This window comes from Mus caroli, unplaced genomic scaffold (genome assembly GCF_978045245.1).
Source record: "Mus caroli unplaced genomic scaffold, Mus_caroli_1 scaffold_12, whole genome shotgun sequence".
Lineage (NCBI taxonomy): Eukaryota > Metazoa > Chordata > Mammalia > Rodentia > Muridae > Mus > Mus caroli.
The window spans coordinates 48386352-48394050 of record NW_028227267.1 but is presented as its reverse complement, the minus strand read 5'-3'; positions in this window follow the sequence as shown (position 1 = coordinate 48394050).

The window sequence follows — 7699 nt, the reverse complement described above, 5'->3', positions numbered from 1 at the left end:
GGATTTTGACTGACCTGATCCTTTGCATGTCTTATGTGTCCCGTCAACCTCTGTAAGTGCATATGTGCATCTGTCCTGCAGTGTCCTGAACACACTGTTTCCCTGTAGTTACCTACCACCTATGGCTCTTATAATCTTTCCACCCCCTCATCCTCAATGAACTCTGAGTCTTGGAAGGAGGCTGTGAAATATAGATGTCCCATCTGGAGCTGAATAAGCTACAGCCTCTTCTTCTCTGTAGCATGATGGGTTCTGGTTCTCTGTTAATCACCGTGTGCTACCCCAAGAAGTCTCTCTGAAGAAGACTGTATATATACCAATAACTCCTTAGGAGTTGGTTTAGTAATATCTCCATTTAGCAGAACAATAACCATAGGGTTTCCCATATGGCCTATGTCTTGTCTAGTCACAAGTTCTTAGCCCTGAAAATGATGCTGTGTATGGGTTCCAATTTGTGGAACAGACCTTAGCTTGAATCAGAAATTGGTTGGTTACTTCCTTTGCCTTTGTGCCACCATTGAACTGACTGGCATGTCTGCCAGGCTATGGCTTTAGCTCATAGGATTCAGACCTCAGAAAGACTGGCATTCATTTTCTCTTTCAGTAGCATGTGTAACACATTCTAGCACCATGGAAACTATCCAGTAAGACTGAAGCTTCAATGTAAGCACCAGCTTAATTTTTCCATGTTCTGTGATTTCATCAATAGGTTTTTACTATCAAGTTCTGGGGGGGGGGTGACCCACAGTATTGCAAATAGCTCATAATATAGAGGAGTATATGAAACCTCACTAGCCAATAGAAAGTAAGCTATTTCTGTAATTTAGCTTTTTGCTTGTTTTCCCATATTGGTCTAATAGGGGCTTTGTTGCCTCACTTCAGAATAACTCTATTAACACGCTTTATGTATGTGTATGTATGTATTTATGGATGCTTCTATAATTCATTTCTACATGAATTTTTCAAAATGTACAAGGGGAATAGAGCTTTATTTTTTCAGGTATACATCTGAGAACATAAAGTATCTAGAATATAAAAATAACATTAAAGTCTAAACATCAATAAAACAAACCAATAAAAATAGAGCATGGAACTATATAAATAGTTCTCAAAAAGTGAAGTACAAATAGTGTTAACACCTCTAGATATCATGAAAATACAGATTAAAGCTACATGAAATTTCATTTTACTCATAAATGATGGCTAATGTCTAAACAAACAAACAAGCAAACCAAAAACCAAATGAACGTTCTATATTTTTTATTACCCATTCATCGGCTGCTGGGCATCTTGCTTGTATGTATTCTCTAGCTACCGTGACTAGAACAGCATTGAACATGAATAATCAGATATAGTCTATAGAGTTGTTTAGGTATATTGAAAAGAAAATATACCAGGATCATCTGATAGACCTATTTCTAAACTTTGAGGAAACTTAACATTGATTTCCATAGCAACCCATCAGTATGCACACCCATCAGCAGTAAATTAATGTTTCCCTTTCTCCAAATCCAAGGCAGTATTTTTCATCATTTGCTTTTTGGTTCTTAGCTATCATTCCTGGAGTGATACGCAATCTCAAACAGCTTTAATTTTCATTTATGGAATAAGTAATGATGCTGAAATATTTCTCAGCCATTCATTATTTATATTTTGATTATTCTTTGTTTAGTTTCATCTTTAATTTTTAAATTGGTTTTGTTTCTTGATGTTTATGGATTTTTAGTTGCTTGTGTGTTCTATATAAGTATAGTTTAAAAGGGTTTTCTCATTCTGTAGGATGGCTTTCCACTCACATGGTGGTGTTCTTAGCTGTGCAGAAGGGGTTTTGTTTCATTAGGTCTTGTTTATCACTTGCTGGGCTTAATGTCAGAGCAGAGTATATGGTGGAAATCAGAGGTAGAAAGTCACAAAAGAACTTATCTACTACTGTAGACGCTTCCTAAGTCTATACACATAAGTAGACTTACCATATCATGGGACAACAAACCTCTTAAAAGACACCATGGGATAACAAATTAAAATCCCAGTGGCAGGCATGGGTTTTATTTGTTGAAGTTATTGTCCAGTGGGGTCCTATATTTGCTCAACATTACAGGTAATTGCCAGTTCTCTATATTGGCAATATATCTACAGTGCTCTGGTTACTCTCCAGAACTTGATGATAAAACCTATTTCTGAATGAAACATATATGTGGGTAGTAAAGCATTAAGAAATAAGGCTGGTACTCACTTGGAAGCTCACTGACAGACACATTTATTCACTTACTTACTTACTTACTTACTTACTTACTTACTTACTTACTTACTTAAGGCACCAAGACATCCAGGCCTTCCCTGGGTAATTACTTGCTTCTTTTACCCAGATTTTTACTGAGAATGGAGAGAACAAAAATAGAGAGACGTAATGTGTTTAAAGCTACAGACATGATGGGTGCAGACAAAAATTAACTGTACTTATTAACGAGATCAGTGCTGCTATAGAATACATACTACTTTTCACTGCAATGCTAGGCATGGTTCCTGGAAGGTAAGATACCCCAGGGTAAAAGAATAATAGATTTTTCACTTTAAAAAAGAAAAGAAAAAGGTTCCTGCAAAATAGTCTCTTTAGGTACTTTCTGGAAACTGTCCATGCTGGGAAGTGTTTTCCTCAATTTAGCCACGTAGGCATTCAGAAGCCGCTTATTGCATCAGTGATAAAGTGTATGGACTACAGGGGAACCTGGCAGTAGAACTCAGTACCGTCTGCATAATGCTTATAACTGCCTATGATCACCAGTTCCTGTACTGAGGCACAGAGGAAAGCTAGGGATACCAGGCACTGTACAGCAGAGCCAGATTCCTGGGAGCCTTGAGAGGCCAATGAGTGAAGTCCAAGGGCAAAACCCAAGTCACAGTGGTGACCACTGGGTGTTTCAGATTCCAGGGAGAGTAAATATCTGCTGAGGAAAGCTGCAAGATTTGAAAACTGTAGTGCATGTGTATAGTAGAAGCAAGCATAACTAGTTATTAGAGTATATTTAATCAGAAATACTTACCTCCAAACTATAGCATTTCAGGGTGCTGCTCATTATAATTCCCGATGAACCACAACTTCCTGCAACTAGAAGACTTACCTCAGTGTGTCAAAGGCACATCTAGGCCTTGATGCTACACAGAGATTAAAGGCCTCTCAGTACTGCTAAGTCCTCCCTTATGATCCACAAGGATTCATAACTCTTTATTGTGGCTATTATGAATAAGCATGCTATCAACATAGTTGAGCAAGTGTCTTTGTTAGAGAATGGAGAATGCTTTGGGTATATGCCTAGGAATAGTATAGTGGGCCTTGAGTAAGAAATATTCCCAGTTTTCTGAGAAACCTCCAAATTGATTTCCAAAGTGGTTGTGCAAGTTGGCACTTTCACAATCAATGAAAAAGTGTTCCCCTTGCTCCATATTCTCACCAGCAGGTGCTGTCTCTAGAGTTTTTGAACTTAGCCATTCTGATGGGTGTAAAATGGAAGGAACCTCACAGTTGTTTTGATTTGCATTTCCCTGAAGACTAAGGACTTTGAACATTTCTTTAAGTGCTACTTGGCCATTCGAGATTATTCTGTTGAGAATTCTCTGTTTAGTACTTTACCTTGTTTTTAATTGGGTTATTTGGGTTGTTGTTTTTAATTGGGTTGTTGGTTTTTTGTAAAGTTTGGATATTAGTCCTCCCTCGGAGGTAGGGTTGGTGAAGATTCTGTCCTATTGACAGTCCCCTTTGCCTTACAAAAGTTTTGCAGTTTTGTAAGGTCCCATTTATCAATTGTTGATCTTAGAGCCTGAGCCATTGGTGTTCTGTTCAGGAAATTGTCTCCTGTACCAATACATGTAAGGGTATTTCCCACTTTCTGTTCTATGATATTTAGTGTATCTGGTTTTATGTTGAGGTCCTTGAGTCACTTGGACTTGAGTTTTGTCCAGGGTGATAAGTGTGGATTTATTTTCATTCTTCTACATGTCCCTCAACTGAAAAATGGATAAAGAAAATGTGGTAGATCAACATAATGGAAAACTATTCAACTTTAAAAACGAAGACATTATGAATTTTGCAGGCAAATGGGTGGAATTTGAGAATATCATCCTGGGTAAGGTAACCCAGTCCCCAAAGGACATGCATAGTATGTACTCACTTATAAGTGAATATTAGACATATAATACAGGTACCAAATTACATTCCACAAACCCAAAGAAGCTAAACAAGAAAGGGTCAGGAATGTGCTCTGAGTAGAAGCCTTATCACCATCTGGGGGCTGTGATAAGTTCCTTTTCTCTGTCAGTTAAAGAATTTCTAGGTAGAAAAATCTTGAGTCCAACATGGAAACAGAGAAAACATAGTAGACAGAATCAACTGATGAAGAAACTCTTATATCATGAGGAAACGATAGATAGATAGATAGATAGATAGATAGATAGATAGATAGATAGATAGATAGACAGATAGATAGACAGATAGATAGAGATAAAGAACAGAGAAAGAACCTCTGCAGAGCAGAGGGGGGCATTCAGGAACCCCCAAATCTAGTGTCTTCTGTAATGCTGGTGTTTATAAGGATCTTTAAAAAGATTTCCTCCCCTCCTTTAGGGTTGGTCAGTTTGAATAAACACAAGATGGTTAATTGGCCCACAGCTTTGGCATAAACATGTCTTGATCAAGCCTTGAAATTGTTCAGGTTTGACAGCAGCACTGTGCCTATGTGGGGCTTAGAGAGAAGTACTTATGGAGAAAAGCCTCACCAGGCCTCTGTTTTAAATTGCCAAGCTTTATCTCAGATCAAGATGGTGAAGAAGAAGCCAGCCATCTTTAAAGTCCATTGTTTTTGATAACTATATGGCTCCTCTTCCTACCTGTCTGCCTGTCTTAGTTAGGGTTTTACTGCTGTGAACAGACACCATGACCAAGGCAAGTCTTATAAAAATCAACATTTAATTGGGGCTGGCTTACAGGTTCAGAGGTTCAGTCCATTATCATCAAGGTGGGAGCATGGCAGTATCCAGGCAGGCATGGCGCAGGAGGAGCTGAGAGTTCTATGTCTTCATCCAAAGGCTGCTAGTGGAAGACTAACTTCCAGGCAACTAGGGTGAGGATCTTATACCCACACCCACAGTGGCACACCCATTCCAACCAGGTCACACCTATTCCAACAAGGCCACACCTTCAGATGTTGCCACTCCCTGGTCCAAGGATATACAAACCATCACACTGCCTAACAGTGAATCTATTTAATGCCTAATCCCTCTGTGTCAATGTGATTTAGTCTACCACAGTTTCTCTATCACAGTTAAATTTATTAAGATAGCAGGGTGAGAAATCTACCTGAGTCCTGCCTGTGCCGCTGCAGAGCAGCTATGGGAGTTTTGCTACTGCAATTGTTGGTAATATGTTCAGCTTCCCAGCTGCTTGGGGCATGAGGATTCTCTGCTGGTCGGTTGTTCACATCTAGACAGAAACATAAACTTGAGAGCAGAAGTTAGCATTTACATTTTCCAAGTGCAGAACCAAAATATCAAGACCTGGCTTCTTCAAAGATGCAGCCTCTAAACTTAGATGCCCCTGTTCCCATTACCAGTAGATCAAACTCACCAGCTAGTTGAAGGCATACTGCCATGAAGGCTACCAGTTTATCAGTTCTCCCTTCTATCACAGGGGATGCAACTCTGGACTCTTATTTGGAACTAAGTTCCGCCCGATACTGAGTACACACTCTAGTCTATTTTCCAGAGCCCTGGCTTTTTACCTAACCTTCCAGAGGAAAGCTTCGTCTAAACACACACACACACACACACACACACACACACACACACACACACACACACACACACACGGCTAAAGGAACCGAAGCACTGCCATATTGCCATCTGCCATCTAGTTCTTGCCACCTCATCCTGCCACTGGAACATGCTGTGAGATACCTGAATCCAGAGCTGATTCACAAGAAATGACAAAGCTATTCCATTCTCTGCCTTATCTAGAACAGTTAAAATGTAATAGTTTGATTCAATGAGACATGAATGTCGAAAGAGTTTTATATAGATCCCAGGGATGCAGAGACTTTGATTCTAAAGTACAAGTCTTTTCACATCTCAGCTGTATGTGACTAAACGACCTAGTGCCAGACACTGACAGTACCAAAGATTGACCGAGGACAGTGGCTCTGGGTTTGTGATCTCATGTCAATGAAAGAAAAATGTGGACTCTTGTAAATGTATTCAAAGCCAAGGCAATCTTTATTAAGATAATTATAAGAAAGTGAGAATAGAAAAAAGTGAAAGAAACTTCTGAGAGAGATTTCAGAGAGGAAAGAGCTGGCAACCTCCTTATCTAAGATCTTTATAGGGCTATGGGAGAGACTGCACATGAGCTGATGTAGTTCTGCTGACATTGGTTAATGATCTGGGTGATCCCGCTCTATGCATGTCCCAGCTTGGGAGATGATCATGTGATGTTCGGGTACTAATCACCTATTAGATGTTGATGAGGCTCCTCTACCTACCTCAGACTTGTGCTTTCTTTGATGCTGACCTTGACTGCTTAACAGCTGCTAGTCACTGGCTGGCATTGACACTTCTGCATTTCAGCTGTCTCTGGTGCTATCAAACATATTAAGCTTTATATTCTTTAGGTTAACAAGAAAAGGCTGAATGGGACATAGAGATGACTGTAAGAATGCAGAAAGAAAGCTGAATTGGATCTGCACTAAATTCAAGAAGGTGTAAACTGACGAAAACTAAAATGTACATAAAAACTTTGGCTTTAAACAGTACAAAGGATGTTAGCATGGGCTGAACAGGAGCCTGGCCAGTGTTTATAACTGGAGCCCTGATGAAATTCACTGTGGTATAGCCAGATCTGAGACTCCATCTATGAATTTGTTCTTGAACTAACACTGATAATCTGATCATCCAAAAGAAGAGTCAAAATGTGCCTCCCAGCTGCAAGAAAGGAATGTGACTGAGTTCAAACAAATGCCAATGATCAGAATAGTGTTGCCCTTAGCCATGGTCAGAAAAGCTTTCTTTTCAGTGAATTGATGCAGAAGTTCTGAGAATAAGTGTTGAGTCTCAAACCTAAGTGGGATATCTATATCAGCTCCCCCAAGGCTAGGAAAACATCACAAAACAGAACTGGAAAACTGTAAAAATTCAGAGATAAGAAGAATGTTCAGAGTAATGAAAATTGGAGACTGTGGGTACTCAGCCACCAGTGCAACATCTCTACCAACTCCTCATCCCAACAAAGCTTAGGGAACATCTTGGAAGAGAAGTGGAAAAAAACATACGACTGAGAAGATGAGAGCTTTAAAATTCTTTCCTCTGGACATGGCATGGCTGTTGCACAACATAAACTCACAGGACCTGCATTAGATATGTACAAAATCAAGACACATAAAACCTCGAGTATGAAGGGTAAAGGGGCTCATGAGGCCCCTTCCTTGCTGAGGAGCAATTAGCAATTGGTGACTGTTGGGGCAAAGAGAGTCATCATTCTTTAAGAAAGTAGACCCTTGTAGGTTGCCCATGCATCAGTGAATGATCCGCACCCATAAGCATTGGGCACCACTCATTAGATTCATTAGATTATAAGAAATAAAAAGAGGGAGGAAGAAGAAGAGTCATGAAACTTAAAGCTTTATGTGTTCAGAATGAGGTATTGCCATAAGACAAA